This window comes from Salvelinus fontinalis, chromosome 2 (assembly GCF_029448725.1).
Source record: "Salvelinus fontinalis isolate EN_2023a chromosome 2, ASM2944872v1, whole genome shotgun sequence".
Lineage (NCBI taxonomy): Eukaryota > Metazoa > Chordata > Actinopteri > Salmoniformes > Salmonidae > Salvelinus > Salvelinus fontinalis.
Genome location: NC_074666.1, coordinates 90,397,389 through 90,417,489, shown reverse-complemented (window position 1 = coordinate 90,417,489; position 20,101 = coordinate 90,397,389).

Below are 20,101 nucleotides of genomic sequence, written 5' to 3'. Positions count from 1 at the left end.
CTCTCTACTGAGAGGACAGGAACTGAAACATCCCATTCAGACAGAGCTTCACTCTCTCTACTGAGAGGACGGGAACTGAAACATCCCATTCAGACAGAGCTTCACTCTCTCTACTGAGAGGACGGGAACTGAAACATCCCATTCAGACAGAGCTTCACTCTCTCTACTGAGAGGACGGGAACTGAAACATCCCATTCAGACAGAGCTTCACTCTCACTACTGAGAGGACAGGAACTGAACCATCCATTCAGACAGAGCTTCACTCTCTCTACTGAGAGGACAGGAACTGAAACATCCCATTCAGACAGAGCTTCACTCTCTCTACTGAGAGGACAGAAACTGAACCATCCCATTCAGACAGAGCTTCACTCTCTCTACTGAGAGGACAGGAACTGAAACATCCCATTCAGACAGAGCTTTACTCTCTCTACTGAGAGGACAGAAACTGAACCATCCCATTCAGACAGAGCTTCACTCTCTCTACTGAGAGGACAGGAACTGAAACATCCCATTCAGACAGAGCTTCACTCTCACTACTGAGAGGACGGGAACTGAAACATCCCATTCAGACAGAGCTTCACTCTCTCTACTGAGAGGACAGGAACTGAAACATCCCATTCAGACAGAGCTTCACTCTCACTACTGAGAGGACAGGAACTGCACCATCCATTCAGACAGAGCTTCACTCTCTCTACTGAGAGGACGGGAACTGAAACATCCCATTCAGACAGAGCTTCACTCTCTCTACTGAGAGGACAGGAACTGAAACATCCCATTCAGACAGAGCTTCACTCTCTCTACTGAGAGGACAGGAACTGAAACATCCCATTCAGACAGAGCTTCACTCTCTCTACTGAGAGGACGGGAACTGAAACATCCCATTCAGACAGAGCTTCACTCTCTCTACTGAGAGGACAGGAACTGAAACATCCCATTCAGACAGAGCTTCACTCTCTCTACTGAGAGGACAGAAACTGAACCATCCCATTCAGACAGAGCTTCACTCTCTCTACTGAGAGGACAGGAACTGAAACATCCCATTCAGACAGAGCTTCACTCTCTCTACTGAGAGGACAGAAACTGAACCATCCCATTCAGACAGAGCTTCACTCTCTCTACTGAGAGGACAGGAACTGAAGCATCCCATTCAGACAGAGCTTCACTCTCACTACTGAGAGGACGGGAACTGAAACATCCCATTCAGACAGAGCTTCACTCTCTCTACTGAGAGGACAGGAACTGAAACATCCCATTCAGACAGAGCTTCACTCTCACTACTGAGAGGACAGGAACTGCACCATCCATTCAGACAGAGCTTCACTCTCTCTACTGAGAGGACAGGAACTGAAACATCCCATTCAGACAGAGCTTCACTCTCTCTACTGAGAGGACGGGAACTGAAACATCCCATTCAGACAGAGCTTCACTCTCTCTACTGAGAGGACAGAAACTGAACCATCCCATTCAGACAGAGCTTCACTCTCTCTACTGAGAGGACAGGAACTGAAACATCCCATTCAGACAGAGCTTCACTCTCTCTACTGAGAGGACAGGAACTGAAACATCCCATTCAGACAGAGCTTCACTCTCTCTACTGAGAGGACAGGAACTGAAACATCCCATTCAGACAGAGCTTCACTCTCTCTACTGAGAGGACGGGAACTGAAACATCCCATTCAGACAGAGCTTCACTCTCTCTACTGAGAGGACAGGAACTGAAACATCCCATTCAGACAGAGCTTCACTCTCTCTACTGAGAGGACAGAAACTGAACCATCCCATTCAGACAGAGCTTCACTCTCTCTACTGAGAGGACAGGAACTGAAACATCCCATTCAGACAGAGCTTCACTCACTCTACTGAGAGGACAGAAACTGAACCATCCCATTCAGACAGAGCTTCACTCTCTCTACTGAGAGGACAGGAACTGAAACATCCCATTCAGACAGAGCTTCACTCTCACTACTGAGAGGACGGGAACTGAAACATCCCATTCAGACAGAGCTTCACTCTCTCTACTGAGAGGACAGGAACTGAAACATCCCATTCAGACAGAGCTTCACTCTCACTACTGAGAGGACAGGAACTGCACCATCCATTCAGACAGAGCTTCACTCTCTCTACTGAGAGGACAGGAACTGAAACATCCCATTCAGACAGAGCTTCACTCTCTCTACTGAGAGGACAGGAACTGAAACATCCCATTCAGACAGAGCTTCACTCTCTCTACTGAGAGGACAGGAACTGAAACATCCCATTCAGACAGCTTCACTCTCACTACTGAGAGGACAGGAACTGAAACATCCATTCAGACAGAGCTTCACTCTCTCTACTGAGACGACAGGAACTGAAACATCCATTCAGACAGAGCTTCACTCTTCACATTTGACCTGATGATGATGATGATGATCACAACAAGAGAGACAAAATCAGTTTCCTTTCAGACAATGTGTTCTTTTAATCTTGTTGACATGCAGGGATGGATTGTTCCTCCATTTCCAGATCTCCCATTGTGACATGTATATATTGTTATAATAATCACTGATCAACTTCTGTTTGTTAGAGTTCCCCCCGCTGACACGCATGAAGCAGAAGTGAGTGTATTTGGGGAGGAGGTTTTGTCATGGTGTATGTCACTGTGATACGATTTCATTAGCATCATGTGTCTTACAATAATACACTGCTGAGTCTGTCTCCTCCACATTGTTAATAATCAAACAATAATCTGATTTAGACTGATGATTAGATGTAAATTTACGGGAGGAGAAACCAGAACCATATTCTACAGATCTCCAACCAGTGTGGTACCACCTTAACACGTACTGAGGGACTCCTCCTAGAACCTGTTTATACCAACGAGCAGCACTATTCTGAACAGTCCCCAGGTTACAGTCCAGAGAGGCCGTCTCTATTATCAACAGTCCCCAGGTTACAGTCCAGAGTGTCTGTCTCTATTATCAACAGTCCCCAGGTTACAGTCCAGAGTGTCCGTCTCTATTATCAACAGTCCCCAGGTTACAGTCCAGAGTGTCCGTCTCTATTATCAACAGTCCCCAGGTTACAGTCCAGAGTGGCCGTCTCTATTATCAACAGTTCCCAGGTTACAGTCCATAGTGGCCGTCTCTATTATCAACAGTCCCCAGGTTACAGTCCAGAGTGTCCGTCTCTATTATCAACAGTCCCCAGGTTACAGTCCAGAGTGTCTGTCTCTATCATCAACAGTCCCCAGGTTACAGTCCAGAGTGGCCATCTCTATTATCAACAGTCCCCAGGTTACAGTCCAGAGTGTCCGTCTCTATTATCAACAGTCCCCATGTTACAGTCCAGAGTGGCCGTCTCTATTATCAACAGTTCCCAGGTTACAGTCCAGAGTGGCCATCTCTATTATCAACAGTCCCCAGGTTACAGTCCAGAGTGTCCGTCTCTATTATCAACAGTCCCCATGTTACAGTCCAGATTGGCAGTCTCTATTTTCAACAGTCCCCAGGTTACAGTCCAGAGTGGCCGTCTCTATTATCAACAGTCCCCAGGTTACAGTCCAGAGTGTCCGTCTCTATTATCAACAGTCCCCAGGTTACAGTCCAGAGAGGCCGTCTCTATTATCAACAGTCCCCAGGTTACAGTCCAGAGTGGCCTTCTCTATTATCAACAGTCCCCATGTTACAGTCCAGAGTGTCTGTCTCTATTATCAACAGTCCCCATGTTACAGTCCAGAGTGGCCGTCTCTATTTTCAACAGTCCCCAGGTTACAGTCCAGAGTGGCCGTCTCTATTATAAACAGTCCCCAGGTTACAGTCCAGAGTGGTCGTCTCTATTATCAACAGTCCCCATGTTACAGTCCAGAGTGGCCTTCTCTATTATCAACAGTCCCCATGTTACAGTCCAGAGTGGCCGTCTCTATTATCAACAGTCCCCAGGTTACAGTCCAGAGTGGTCGTCTCTATTATCAACAGTCCCCATGTTACAGTCCAGAGTGGCCGTCTCTATTATCAACAGTCCCCATGTTACAGTCCATAGTGGTCGTCTCTATCATCAACAGTCCCCAGGTTACAGTCCAGAGTGTCTGTCTCTACTATCAACAGTCCCCAGGTTACAGTCCATAGTGGTCGTCTCTATTATCAACAGTCCCCATGTTACAGTCCATAGTGGTCGTCTCTATTATCAACAGTCCCCATGTTACAGTCCATAGTGGTCGTCTCTATTATCAACAGTCCCCATGTTACAGTCCAGAGTGTCTGTCTCTACTATCAACAGTCCCCAGGTTACAGTCCATAGTGGTCGTCTCTATTATCAACAGTCCCCAGGTTACAGTCCATAGTGGTCGTCTCTATTATCAACAGTCCCCAGGTTACAGTCCAGAGTGGCCGTCTCTATTATCAACAGTCCCCATGTTACAGTCCATAGTGGTCGTCTCTATTATCAACAGTCCCCATGTTACAGTCCATAGTGGCCGTCTCTATTATCAACAGTCCCCATGTTACAGTCCATAGTGGTCGTCTCTATTATCAACAGTCCCCAGGTTACAGTCCAGAGTGGCCGTCTCTATTATCAACAGTCCCCATGTTACAGTCCATAGTGGTCGTCTCTATTATCAACAGTCCCCAGGTTACAGTCTAGAGTGGCCGTCTCTATTATCAACAGTCCCCATGTTACAGTCCATAGTGGTCGTCTCTATTATCAACAGTCTCCATGTTACAGTCCATAGGGGTCGTCTCTATTATCAACAGTCCCCAGGTTACAGTCCATTGTGGTCGTCTATATTATCAACAGTCCCCATGTTACAGTCCATAGTGGTCGTCTCTATTATCAACAGTCCCCAGGTTACAGTCCAGTGTCTGTCTCTACTATCAACAGTCCCCAGGTTACAGTCCAGAGTGGTCGTCTCTATTATCAACAGTCCCCAGGTTACAGTCCAGAGTGTCAATCTCTATTATCAACAGTCCCCATGTTACAGTCCAGAGTGGTCGTCTCTATTTTCAACAGTCCCCAGGTTACAGTCCAGAGTGGCCATCTCTATTATCAACAGTCCCCAGGTTACAGTCCAGAGTGGCCATCTCTATTATCAACAGTCCCCAGGTTACAGTCCAGAGTGGTCGTCTCTATTATCAACAGTCCCCAGGTTACAGTCCAGAGTGTCCATCTCTATTATCAACAGTCCCCATGTTACAGTCCATAGTGGTCGTCTCTATTTTCAACAGTCCCCAGGTTACAGTCCAGAGTGGCCATCTCTATTATCAACAGTCCCCAGGTTACAGTCCAGAGTGGCCGTCTCTATTATCAACAGTCCCCAGGTTACAGTCCAGAGTGGCCATCTCTATTATCAACAGTCCCCAGGTTACAGTCCAGAGTGGTCGTCTCTATCATCAACAGTCCCCAGGTTACAGTCCAGAGTGGCCGTCTCTATTATCAACAGTCCCCAGGTTACAGTCCAGAGTGGCCTTCTCTATTATCAACAGTCCCCATGTTACAGTCCAGAGTGTCTGTCTCTATTATCAACAGTCCCCATGTTACAGTCCAGAGTGGCCGTCTCTATTTTCAACAGTCCCCAGGTTACAGTCCATAGTGGCCGTCTCTATTATCAACAGTCCCCAGGTTACAGTCCAGAGTGGCCTTCTCTATTATAAACAGTCCCCATGTTACAGTCCAGAGTGGCCGTCTCTATTTTCAACAGTTCCCAGGTTACAGTCCAGAGTGGCCGTCTCTATTATAAACAGTCCCCAGGTTACAGTCCAGAGTGTCCATCTCTATTATCAACAGTCCCCAGGTTACAGTCCATAGTGTCTGTCTCTATTATCAACAGTCCCCAGGTTACAGTCCAGAGTGTCCATCTCTATTATCAACAGTCCCCAGGTTACAGTCCATAGTGGTCGTCTCTATCATCAACAGTCCCCAGGTTACAGTCCATAGTGGTCGTCTCTATCATCAACAGTCCCCAGGTTACAGTCCAGAGTGGCCATCTCTATTTTCAACAGTCCCCAGGTTACAGTCCATAGTGGCCGTCTCTATTATCAACAGTCCCCAGGTTACAGTCCAGAGTGTCCGTCTCTATTTTCAACAGTCCCCAGGTTACAGTCCATAGTGGCCGTCTCTATTATCAACAGTCCCCAGGTTACAGTCCATAGTGTCTGTCTCTATCATCAACAGTCCCCAGGTTACAGTCCAGAGTGTCCGTCTCTATTTTCAACAGTCCCCAGGTTACAGTCCAGAGTGGCCGTCTCTATTATCAACAGTCCCCATGTTACAGTCCATAGTGGTCGTCTCTATTATCAACAGTCCCCAGGTTACAGTCCAGAGTGGCCGTCTCTATTATCAACAGTCCCCATGTTACAGTCCATAGTGGTCGTCTCTATTATCAACAGTCCCCAGGTTACAGTCCAGAGTGGCCGTCTCTATTATCAACAGTCAACATGTTACAGTCCATAGTGGTCGTCTCTATTATCAACAGTCCCCAGGTTACAGTCCAGAGTGTCTGTCTCTACTATCAACAGTCCCCAGGTTACAGTCCATAGTGGTCGTCTCTATTATCAACAGTCCCCAGGTTACAGTCCATTGTGGTCATCTCTATTATCAACAGTCCCCATGTTACAGTCCATAGTGGTCGTCTCTATTATCAACAGTCCCCAGGTTACAGTCCAGAGTGTCTGTCTCTACTATCAACAGTCCCTATGTTACAGTCCATAGTGGTCGTCTCTATTATCAACAGTCCCCAGGTTACAGTCCATAGTGGTCGTCTCTATTATCAACAGTCCCCAGGTTACAGTCCAGAGTGTCTGTCTCTACTATCAACAGTCCCCAGGTTACAGTCCAGAGTGGCCGTCTCTATTATCAACAGTCCCCAGGTTACAGTCCAGAGTGGCCATCTCTATTATCAACAGTCCCCAGGTTACAGTCCAGAGTGGTCGTCTCTATTATCAACAGTCCCCAGGTTACAGTCCAGAGTGTCCATCTCTATTATCAACAGTCCCCATGTTACAGTCCATAGTGGTCGTCTCTATTTTCAACAGTCCCCAGGTTACAGTCCAGAGTGGCCATCTCTATTATCAACAGTCCCCAGGTTACAGTCCAGAGTGGCCATCTCTATTATCAACAGTCCCCAGGTTACAGTCCAGAGTGGTCGTCTCTATTATCAACAGTCCCCAGGTTACAGTCCAGAGTGTCCATCTCTATTATCAACAGTCCCCATGTTACAGTCCATAGTGGTCGTCTCTATTTTCAACAGTCCCCAGGTTACAGTCCAGAGTGGCCATCTCTATTATCAACAGTCCCCAGGTTACAGTCCAGAGTGGCCGTCTCTATTATCAACAGTCCCCAGGTTACAGTCCAGAGTGGCCATCTCTATTATCAACAGTCCCCAGGTTACAGTCCAGAGTGGTCGTCTCTATCATCAACAGTCCCCAGGTTACAGTCCAGAGTGGCCGTCTCTATTATCAACAGTCCCCAGGTTACAGTCCAGAGTGGCCTTCTCTATTATCAACAGTCCCCATGTTACAGTCCAGAGTGTCTGTCTCTATTATCAACAGTCCCCATGTTACAGTCCAGAGTGGCCGTCTCTATTTTCAACAGTCCCCAGGTTACAGTCCATAGTGGCCGTCTCTATTATCAACAGTCCCCAGGTTACAGTCCAGAGTGGCCGTCTCTATTATAAACAGTCCCCATGTTACAGTCCAGAGTGGCCGTCTCTATTTTCAACAGTCCCCAGGTTACAGTCCATAGTGGCCGTCTCTATTATAAACAGTCCCCAGGTTACAGTCCAGAGTGTCCATCTCTATTATCAACAGTCCCCAGGTTACAGTCCATAGTGTCTGTCTCTATTATCAACAGTCCCCAGGTTACAGTCCAGAGTGTCCATCTCTATTATCAACAGTCCCCAGGTTACAGTCCATAGTGGTCGTCTCTATCATCAACAGTCCCCAGGTTACAGTCCATAGTGGTCATCTCTATCATCAACAGTCCCCAGGTTACAGTCCAGAGTGGTCGTCTCTATCATCAACAGTCCCCAGGTTACAGTCCATAGTGGCCATCTCTATTTTCAACAGTCCCCAGGTTACAGTCCATAGTGGCCGTCTCTATTATCAACAGTCCCCAGGTTACAGTCCAGAGTGGCCGCCTCTATTATCAACAGTCCCCAGGTTACAGTCCAGAGTGTCTGTCTCTATTATCAACAGTCCCCACGTTACAGTCCAGAGTGGCCGTCTCTATTATCAACAGTCCCCAGGTTACAGTCCAGAGTGTCCGTCTCTACTATCAACAGTCCCCAGGTTACAGTCCAGAGTGGCAGTCTCTACTATCAACAGTCCCCAGGTTACAGTCCAGAGTGGCCGTCTCTATTATCAACAGTCCCCAGGTTACAGTCCAGAGAGGCCGTCTCTATTATCAACAGTCCCCAGGTTACAGTCCATAGTGGCCGTCTCTATCATCAACAGTCCCCAGGTTACAGTCCAGAGAGGCCGTCTCTCCTTTCCTCACTGTCACAACAGGAGGCTTCTGTGTCACCACAGTCACACCACTGACACCTGGGAAATAAGAAGATGACATGTAGTAAAGAGAAACATACAGACTCATTATCAATAAACCAGGAAGTAAAACCTCCAGGAAGTCAGACTCCTTACATGTTAGAGCAGTGATGAGAGTGCAGAGTGTCCCCAGCATGTTGTCAGTGTGTGGTGTGAACGGCCCTTACTGTCCAGCTGAGAGATGAGCAGGGTTGGAGTGTGAGGAGAGGAGAGGCTGCAGGACCCACCTATAAGGAGACAGACAGGGAGGAACAGAGGGAGGGGCCTCTGAAGTTAACCAATCACCAGCTGCTCTCATTGCTCTACATTAGGCCCTGTCTTCATCACTGACTCATATTCTACCTCCATCAAACCATAACTGGAGTTTAATATCCTATACTAGTTCTACACAGGGACAACATAATGAGGAGGTACTCAGGATGTGTCCCAAATGTCTCCCTACTCTGTTTATAGCGCACTGCCTTTGACCAGAAGCCAATGGGCCCTTAAGAAGAGTGCACTATAAAGGGAATATAATGCCTTTTGGGACACACCCTCAGTTTCAGTCCACCCCCCCTCTCCCCACACAGTTCTGAGAGGAGATAAAATAACCTCTTAATTTACATGAAGCTATAAATAAGGAGAGGAGGAGGGGAGGGGAAGCATGTGTGTTCTGGGGGAGAAAGGGAGCAACACATCACTGCCTGTAACTCAGTGTCAGATCTAGAACACGTCCCTGGTGAATGACTCTGTTAACTAGAGATAGTAGACATGAAACGATCTGTTTTTTCTGGGGTGTGACAGAAGGAAGGCCCCGCGAGACTAGATGGGACTGAAATCAGTGGTCTGTCTGACTAGTGCCACTGTGCCTGCTTTAATGTCGTTATATCTTGAGTCATTATTGGTGGTACTTTGTTCTCCTCTGGTGGACGTTGACAGAACTGCAGCCTCTATTCTGATCACTGATGCAGAATGTGAAACATGACGCAGCGCTACACTGAGTGTACAAAACATTAAGAACACCTTCCTAATATTGAGTTGAATCTTACAAGGTCATATTTCTCATTCATGCTGAAAATTATACTGAGGCCAACATCTAATGTTAATACTAGAGAACAGTTTAAACCATGTAATAATGGCACTTCAAACTAAACATTGACCAGGCATTCCTGCATTAAGGTAAAATAGAGGCAGGTGTTCTAGTCTGAAATACTTGAATGCTTCTCTCTCCGCCCAGCATCTGGGTCGTTCCACCAATTCGGTGCCTATTGAAAAGTGTAAATTGATAAAAATGACTTCGATTTTGTAATAAATAGCACATATTCGCCATAATAAAAAAACGTGTTTTCCCATCTCAAGAGGTTAAATAAAGAATTTACTATAACAAAAGCCTAATAAGTGCCAAATAAAGTAACAGGGTTGATGATTTCTTCTTAAATAAGCCATGAATCCCCTTGTGAGAGCGGGGAGTGGAAGCTTGTTGTGTGCAAAAGGGAGTAGGAATTGAATGCAAACTTCAAAATGTTGTATTTATTGTTAAAACATTTCTATCCTATCTATAGGTAACACGTTATGCTCAATCTGCCCAGTTTCCCACCACAAAACACCACAACATTTCCAAGAAGAGTAGAACCAGCTCATCTGATTTTACAATATGATTTAACTATTAGATGTTTAATGTTTCTTTTGAAAAACGATTTAAAAAGGAGTAGTTTAATTAAATATGAATTAAAAGGTAGACTCAGTAAAATGATGTTACCAAAGAGCAGCAACAGAGATACTGAGATGAGCGAGATGCAACACTTCACTCTCACACAGTAACACAAAGTATCTGCGCATGTGCACGGATACACTTCACTGTAACGATCGTCGTCGGGAGAAGGAGAAGAGGACCAAAGTGCAGCGTGGTAAGTATTCATAATACTTTTAATAAATATGAACACTCGAACAAAAACAGCAAAACGACAAACGAACAGTTCTGCAAGGTGCAACAAACACTAAACAGAAAATAACCACCCACAACTAACAGTGGGAAAACAGGCTACCTAAGTATGGTTCTCAATCAGAGACAACGATTGACAGCTGCCTCTGATTGGGAACAATACCAGGCCAAAACAAAACCTAGACATACAAACATAGAATGCCCACCCACATCACACCCTGGTCACAGAGTTGACCTTAAAATGGGGGACAGACGTAAAATAATCACTAATCACATAAATAATAAAAGGAAAGGAGGGATACCTAGTCAGTTGTACAACTAAATGCTTCTCGTCAGAAATGACTTTGTCAAAACAACAAAATAACTAAGGCTTTACAATTGTCGTGTCTCTGACTTATCATTAAAAGTTAAGACTGTTATATTATCAAATCGACACTCTAGGCTTAATGATTATGTGATTAAACTAACCATCTAGAGGCGAAGGAAACGCACACCTATTTAGGTGAGGTGCTGGCTAGCAGAGTAGAACACCTATTTAGGCGAGGTGCTGGCTAGCAGAGTGGAACACCTATTTAGGCGAGGTGCTGGCTAGCAGAGTAGAACACCTATTTAGGTGAGGTGCTGGCTAGCAGAGTGGAACACCAATTTAGGTGAGGTGCTGGCTAGCAGAGTAGAACACCTATTTAGGTGAGGTGCTGGCTAGCAGAGTAGAAAACCTATTTAGGCGAGGTGCTGGCTAGCAGAGTGGAACACCTATTTAGGTGAGGTGCTGGCTAGCAGAGTGGAACACCTATTTAGGTGAGGTGCTGGCTAGCAGAGTGGAACACCTATTTAGGTGAGGTGCTGGCTAGCAGAGTGGAACACCTATTTAGGTGAGGTGCTGGCTAGCGGAGTGGAACACCTATTTAGGTGAGGTGCTGGCTAGCAGAGTAGAACACCTATTAAGGCGAGGTGCTGGCTAGCAGAGTAGGACACCTATTTAGGTGAGGTGCTGGCTAGCAGAGTAGAACACCTATTTAGGTGAGGTGCTGGCTAGCAGAGTGGAACACCTATTTAGGCGAGGTGCTGGCTAGCAGAGTAGAACACCTATTTAGGTGAGGTGCTGGCTAGCAGAGTAGAACACCTATTTAGGTGAGGTGCTGGCTAGCAGAGGAGAACACCTATTTAGGTGAGGTGCTGGCTAGCAGAGTAGAACACCTATTTAGGCGAGGTGCTGGCTAGCAGAGTGGAACACCTATTAAGGCGAGGTGCTGGCTAGCAGAGTAGAACACCTATTTAGGCGAGGTGCTGGCTAGCAGAGTAGAACACCTATTTAGGCGAGGTGCTGGCTAGCAGAGTAGAACACCTATTTAGGTGAGGTGCTGGCTAGCAGAGTGGAACACCTATTTAGGCGAGGTGCTGGCTAGCAGAGTAGAACACCTATTTAGGTGAGGTGCTGGCTAGCAGAGTAGAACACCTATTTAGGTGAGGTGCTGGCTAGCAGAGGAGAACACCTATTTAGGTGAGGTGCTGGCTAGCAGAGTAGAACACCTATTTAGGCGAGGTGCTGGCTAGCAGAGTGGAACACCTATTAAGGCGAGGTGCTGGCTAGCAGAGTAGAACACCTATTTAGGCGAGGTGCTGGCTAGCAGAGTAGAACACCTATTTAGGCGAGGTGCTGGCTAGCGGAGTGGAACACCTATTTAGGCGAGGTGCTGGCTAGCGGAGTAGAACACCTATTTAGGCGAGGTGCTGGCTAGCGGAGTGGAACACCTATTTAGGTGAGGTGCTGGCTAGCGGAGTGGAACACCTATTTAGGTGAGGTGCTGGCTAGCAGAGTGGAACACCTATTTAGGTGAGGTGCTGGCTAGCAGAGTAGAACACCTATTTAGGCGAGGTGCTGGCTAGCAGAGTGGAACACCTATTTAGGCGAGGTGCTGGCTAGCAGAGTGGAACACCTATTTAGGTGAGGTGCTGGCTAGCAGAGTGGAACACCTATTTAGGTGAGGTGCTGGCTAGCATAGTGGAACACCTATTTAGGTGAGGTGCTGGCTAGCGGAGTGGAACACCTATTTAGGAGAGGTGCTGGCTAGCGGAGTGGAACACCTATTTAGGTGAGGTGCTGGCTAGCGGAGTGGAACACCTATTTAGGAGAGGTGCTGGCTATCGGAGTGGAACACCTATTTAGGTGAGGTGCTGGCTAGCGGAGTGGAACACCTATTTAGGTGAGGTGCTGGCTAGCGGAGTGGAACACCTATTTAGGTGAGGTGCTGGCTAGCGGAGTGGAACACCTATTTAGGTGAGGTGCTGGCTAGCTGAGTGGAACACCTATTTAGGAGAGGTGCTGGCTAGCGGAGTGGAACACCTATTTAGGAGAGGTGCTGGCTAGCGGAGTGGAACACCTATTTAGGTGAGGTGCTGGCTAGCAGAGTAGAACACCTATTTAGGTGAGGTGCTGGCTAGCAGAGTGGAACACCTATTTAGGAGAGGTGCTGGCTAGCAGAGTAGAACACCTATTTAGGAGAGGTGCTGGCTAGCAGAGTGGAACACCTATTTAGGTGAGGTGCTGGCTAGCAGAGTAGAACACCTATTTAGGTGAGGTGCTGGCTAGCAGAGTTGAACACCTATTTAGGAGAGGTGCTGGCTAGCAGAGTAGAACACCTGTTTAGGTGAGGTGCTGGCTAGCAGAGTGGAACACCTACTTAGGTGAGGTGCTGGCTAGCGGAGTGGAACACCTATTTAGGAGAGGTGCTGGCTAGCGGAGTGGAACACCTATTTAGGTGAGGTGCTGGCTAGCAGAGTAGAACACCTATTTAGGTGAGGTGCTGGCTAGCAGAGTGGAACACCTATTTAGGAGAGGTGCTGGCTAGCAGAGTAGAACACCTATTTAGGAGAGGTGCTGGCTAGCAGAGTGGAACACCTATTTAGGTGAGGTGCTGGCTAGCAGAGTAGAACACCTATTTAGGTGAGGTGCTGGCTAGCAGAGTTGAACACCTATTTAGGAGAGGTGCTGGCTAGCAGAGTAGAACACCTATTTAGGTGAGGTGCTGGCTAGCAGAGTGGAACACCTACTTAGGTGAGGTGCTGGCTAGCAGAGTGGAACACCTACTTAGGTGAGGTGCTGGCTAGCAGAGTGGAACACCTATTTAGGTGAGGTGCTGGCTAGCAGAGTGGAACACCTATTTACGCGAGGTGCTGGCTAGCAGAGTAGAACACCTATTTAGGTGAGGTGCTGGCTAGCAGAGTGGAACACCTATTTAGGTGAGGTGCTGGCTAGCAGAGTGGAACACCTATTTAGGCGAGGTGCTGGCTAGCAGAGTTTAACACCTTTTTAGGTGAGGTGCTGGCTAGCAGAGTAGAACACCTATTTAGGCGAGGTGCTGGCTAGCAGAGTGGAACACCTACTTAGGCGAGGTGCTGGCTAGCAGAGTGGAACACCTACTTAGGCGAGGTGCTGGCTAGCAGAGTAGAACACCTATTTAGGCGAGGTGCTGGCTAGCAGAGTGGAACACCTACTTAGGCGAGGTGCTGGCTAGCAGAGTGGAACACCTATTTAGGCGAGGTGCTGGCTAGCAGAGTGGAACACCTATTTAGGCGAGGTGCTGTCTAGCAGAGTAGAACACCTATTTAGGCGAGGTGCTGGCTAGCAGAGTGGAACACCTATTTAGGAGAGGTGCTGGCTAACGGAGTGGAACACCTATTTAGGAGAGGTGCTGGCTAGCGGAGTGGAACACCTATTTAGGTGAGGTGCTGGCTAGCGGAGTAGAACACCTATTTAGGTGAGGTGCTGGCTAGCAGAGTGGAACACCTATTTAGGAGAGGTGCTGGCTAGCAGAGTGGAACACCTATTTAGGAGAGGTGCTGGCTAGCAGAGTAGAACACCTATTTAGGTGAGGTGCTGGCTAGCAGAGTGAACACCTATTTAGGTGAGGTGCTGGCTAGCAGAGTGGAACACCTATTTAGGTGAGGTGCTGGCTAGCAGAGTGGAACACCTATTTAGGAGAGGTGCTGGCTAGCAGAGTAGAACACCTATTTAGGTGAGGTGCTGGCTAGCAGAGTGGAACACCTACTTAGGTGAGGTGCTGGCTAGCAGAGTGGAACACCTACTTAGGTGAGGTGCTGGCTAGCAGAGTGGAACACCTATTTAGGTGAGGTGCTGGCTAGCAGAGTGGAACACCTATTTACGCGAGGTAATGGCTAGCAGAGTAGAACACCTATTTAGGTGAGGTGCTGGCTAGCAGAGTAGAACACCTATTTAGGTGAGGTGCTGGCTAGCAGAGTGGAACACCTATTTAGGTGAGGTGCTGGCTAGCAGAGTGGAACACCTATTTAGGTGAGGTGCTGGCTAGCAGAGTGGAACACCTATTTAGGTGAGGTGCTGGCTAGCAGAGTGGAACACCTATTTAGGTGAGGTGCTGGCTAGCAGAGTAGAACACCTATTTAGGTGAGGTGCTGGCTAGCAGAGTGGAACACCTATTTAGGTGAGGTGCTGGCTAGCAGAGTAGAACACCTATTTAGGTGAGGTGCTGGCTAGCAGAGTGGAACACCTATTTAGGTGAGGTGCTGGCTAGCAGAGTAGAACACCTATTTAGGTGAGGTGCTGGCTAGCAGAGTAGAACACCTATTTAGGTGAGGTGCTGGCTAGCAGAGTGGAACACCTATTTAGGTGAGGTGCTGGCTAGCAGAGTGGAACACCTACTTAGGTGAGGTGCTGGCTAGCAGAGTGGAACACCTATTTACGCGAGGTGCTGGCTAGCAGAGTGGAACACCTACTTAGGTGAGGTGCTGGCTAGCAGAGTGGAACACCTACTTAGGTGAGGTGCTGGCCAGCAGAGTGGAACACCTACTTAGGTGAGGTGCTGGCTAACAGAGTGGAACACCTATTTAGGTGAGGTGCTGGCTAGCAGAGTGGAACACCTATTTAGGTGAGGTGCTGGCTAGCAGAGTGGAACACCTATTTAGGAGAGGTGCTGGCTAGCAGAGTAGAACACCTATTTAGGCGAGGTGCTGGCTAGCAGAGTGGAACACCTACTTAGGCGAGGTGCTGGCTAGCAGAGTTGAACACTTATTTAGGCGAGGTGCTGGCTAGCAGAGTTTAACACCTTTTTAGGTGAGGTGCTGGCTAGCAGAGTAGAACACCTATTTAGGCGAGGTGCTGGCTAGCAGAGTGGAACACCTACTTAGGCGACGTGCTGGCTAGCAGAGTGGAACACCTATTTACGCGAGGTAATGGCTAGCAGAGTAGAACACCTATTTAGGTGAGGTGCTGGCTAGCAGAGTAGAACACCTATTTAGGTGAGGTGCTGGCTAGCAGAGTGGAACACCTATTTAGGTGAGGTGCTGGCTAGCAGAGTGGAACACCTATTTAGGTGAGGTGCTGGCTAGCAGAGTGGAACACCTATTTAGGTGAGGTGCTGGCTAGCAGAGTGGAACACCTATTTAGGTGAGGTGCTGGCTAGCAGAGTAGAACACCTATTTAGGTGAGGTGCTGGCTAGCAGAGTGGAACACCTATTTAGGTGAGGTGCTGGCTAGCAGAGTAGAACACCTATTTAGGTGAGGTGCTGGCTAGCAGAGTGGAACACCTATTTAGGTGAGGTGCTGGCTAGCAGAGTAGAACACCTATTTAGGTGAGGTGCTGGCTAGCAGAGTAGAACACCTATTTAGGTGAGGTGCTGGCTAGCAGAGTGGAACACCTATTTAGGTGAGGTGCTGGCTAGCAGAGTGGAACACCTACTTAGGTGAGGTGCTGGCTAGCAGAGTGGAACACCTATTTACGCGAGGTGCTGGCTAGCAGAGTGGAACACCTACTTAGGTGAGGTGCTGGCTAGCAGAGTGGAACACCTACTTAGGTGAGGTGCTGGCCAGCAGAGTGGAACACCTACTTAGGTGAGGTGCTGGCTAACAGAGTGGAACACCTATTTAGGTGAGGTGCTGGCTAGCAGAGTGGAACACCTATTTAGGTGAGGTGCTGGCTAGCAGAGTGGAACACCTATTTAGGAGAGGTGCTGGCTAGCAGAGTAGAACACCTATTTAGGCGAGGTGCTGGCTAGCAGAGTGGAACACCTACTTAGGCGAGGTGCTGGCTAGCAGAGTTGAACACTTATTTAGGCGAGGTGCTGGCTAGCAGAGTTTAACACCTTTTTAGGTGAGGTGCTGGCTAGCAGAGTAGAACACCTATTTAGGCGAGGTGCTGGCTAGCAGAGTGGAACACCTACTTAGGCGACGTGCTGGCTAGCAGAGTGGAACACCTACTTAGGCGAGGTGCTGGCTAGCAGAGTAGAACACCTATTTAGGCGAGGTGCTGGCTAGCAGAGTGGAACACCTACTTAGGCGAGGTGCTGGCTAGCAGAGTGGAACACCTATTTAGGCGAGGTGCTGGCTAGCAGAGTGGAACACCTATTTAGGCGAGGTGCTGGCTAGCAGAGTAGAACACCTATTTAGGCGAGGTGCTGGCTAGCAGAGTGGAACACCTATTTAGACGAGGTGCTGGCTAGCAGAGTGGAACACCTATTTAGGTGAGGTGCTGGCTAGCAGAGTGGAACACCTATTTAGGTGAGGTGCTGGCTAGCAGACTGGAACACCTATTTAGGTGAGGTGCTGGCTAGCAGAGTAGAACACCTATTTAGGTGAGGTGCTGGCTAGCAGAGTGGAACACTTAAAACAATAAAGGAGAGCCACTCACTCTAGGAGCTCAGATGCAATAACATGTTTTATGTCCTACGTTTCGACAGACAAGCTGTCTTCATCAGGGTATAATGACAAACACTGCGGGGTGACTCATTTATATAGTGTCAAAAGACATACAGGTGTCTGTAATCATGGCCGGGTGTGGCCTGATATCATTGGTTAATTCTCATATATTAAAATAGCATACATGGATAGCGTACGATCATAGATACAATTTGGCTACATAAGCATACAAACATTTACAATAGCCAAATCACAATAATCACAAGAATGGCTTCAGATCAAAGTCTACGTTGAGACCGGAGGGAGCAAGGGTCTTTAAATCCAGGCAGCCTCTCGTTTTAACAATAAATTGTCGAGGTCACCGCCTCTCCTAGGGAGGGTGACATGTTCGATGCCGATATAACGTAGAGACGAAATCGAGTGTTTTGCTTCCAAAAAGTGGGCTGTAAGTCGAGTTTTTGCACCTAATGGCGCTACGATGCTCCGAGATTCATACTTTTAATTTGCGCTTTGTTTTACCCACATAATTTTTTACCACAAGGACAAGTTATAAGATAAATAACTGCCTTAGTGGAGCATGTGATAACACCTTTGAATGGGATCTGTTTCCCTGTTTGGGGGTGTTTGAAGGAACGACATTTATAAGTACCATTGTATTGAGCACAGCCATTACACTTGTAGTTTCCATCCAGTAGGGGGCGCAAATAGACGTTGTTCAGGAATATCTTGGGGTGGTAAATCAGAGTTTACCAATTCATCTCTGAGAGTTCTGCCCCGCGAGAATATGACCAAGGGAAGGTCCGAAAACACATTACCGATACTGTCATTGGATCTTAGAATGTGCCAATGTTTGTGAACGATTCCCTTCATTTGTTCAGAGCACTTTGAATAGCGGGTAGTTAGAATGCAAGAATGCTTCTTTTTCTGAGACTGACCTTGAAAAAGGTCCTGTATCGTTTTGTTTTGAAATTTCTCAATGGCAGTATTAATCTGACCATTTTTGTACCTCCTCTCCTTGAATTTTCTTTGCGTCTCAGCCATATTTCTGTCGAACTCTGATAGTTTTTTGCAAATTCTTTTGATTCAACAGAATTGGCTGTAGGTCAAACCATTTTTCAAGGGAAGTGGGGGACAACTATCAGCCCTCATCAAACTGTTATGATAAGTAGGTTTCCTGTAAAGATCAGTGTATAGAACATTATCATCACTCAAGATCAGAAGATCAAGAAAACTGATTTGACGTGTATGTCACGCCCTGACCTTAGAGAGCCTTTTTATGTCTCTATTTGGTCTGGTCAGGGTGTGATTTGGGTGGGCATTCTATGTTATGTATTTCTTTGTGTTTGGCCGAGTATGGTTCCCAATCAGAGGCAGCTGTCTATCGTTGTTTCTGATTGGGAATCATACTTAGGTAGTCTTTTTTCCCACCTATGTTGTGGGATCTTGTCCTTGTTTTGTTGCTGTTGAGCCCTATAAGGCTGTACGTTTCGTTGGTTTTCTCGTTCTTGTTTTAACCTACCCCACGCTGCATCTTGGTCTAATTCCACCACCGACGATCGTTACAGTGTATCAGATTGCATAGTAAATCTCAAATGCTCAGAACAGGAGTTAAGAAAAGCATGGAACGCCTGGAGCTGTTTTGCATCACCCCTCCATAGAACAAAACTATCATCAATATACCGTTTCCAAATAATGATTTTAGGCAAGAAAACATTTTTGAGAGGATTGAAAATAGACTGTTTCTCCATGTAACCCACATACACATTAGCATAGTTAGAAGCCATGGGAGATCCCATAGCAGTACCCTTCGTCTGAATAAAGAAGTAATTTAGATTTTTTTTAAATTTGAATTTTATTTCAACTTTATTTAACCAGGTAGGCCAGTTGAGAACAAGTTCTCATTCACAACTGCGACCTGGCCAAAATAAAGCAAAGCAGTGCGACACAAACAACAACACAGAGGTACACATGGAATAAACAAATGTACAGTCAATAACACAATAGAAAAAATCTATATACAGTGTGTGCAAATGAGGTAAGATTAGGGAGTTAAGGCAATAAATAGGTCGTAGTGGCGAAGTAATTACAATTTAGCAATTAAACACTGGAGTGATAGATGTGCAGAAGATGAATGTGCAAGTAGAGATACTGGGGTGCAAAGGAGCAAAAACATAAATAATAATAACAATATGGGGATGAGGTAGTTGGATGGGCTATTTACAGATAGGCTATGTACAGGTGCAATGATCTGTGAGCTGCTCTGACAGCTGATGCTTAAAGTTTGCGAGGGAGATATGAGTCTCCAGCTTCAGTGATTTTTGCAGTTTGTTCCAGTCATTGGCAGCAGATAACTGGAAGGAAAGGTGGCCAAAAGAGGAATTGGTGGGGGCCTTATTAGCTCACTGGTCACCATAGCAGCACCCACCCGTAGCACGCGCTCCAGCAGGTATATTTCACTGGTCATCCCCAAAGCCAATTCCTCCTTTGGCCGACTTTCCTTACCTAGCAAAGACTTATAGATGACCTGGAGCCAGTTGGTTTGGCGACGAATATGAAGCCAGGGCCAGCCAACGAGAGCATATCGGTCGCAGTGGTGGGTAGTATATGGGGCGTTGGTGACAAAATGGATGGCACTGTGATAGACTGCATCCAATTTGCTGAGTAGAGTGTTGGAGGCTATTTTGTAAATTACATCACCGAAGTCAAGGATTGGTAGGATAGTCAGTTTTACGAGGGCATGTTTGGCAGCATGAGTGAAGGATGCTTTGTTGCGAAATAGGAAGCCGATTCTAGATTTAATTTTTGATTGGAGATGCTTGATGTGAGTCTGGAAGGACACCTGGTTAGACTGTAAACCCAGCCTTTACTGACACACAACATGAAGTAGTTGTGTGTGAGTTCTGTTTCAGCCAATGTTATAATGCATGCACTGGAAGGTAGTTCATTGGGGTCACGTTACAGAAGAAAATGTTCCATAGGTTCAATACCGACCTCGTG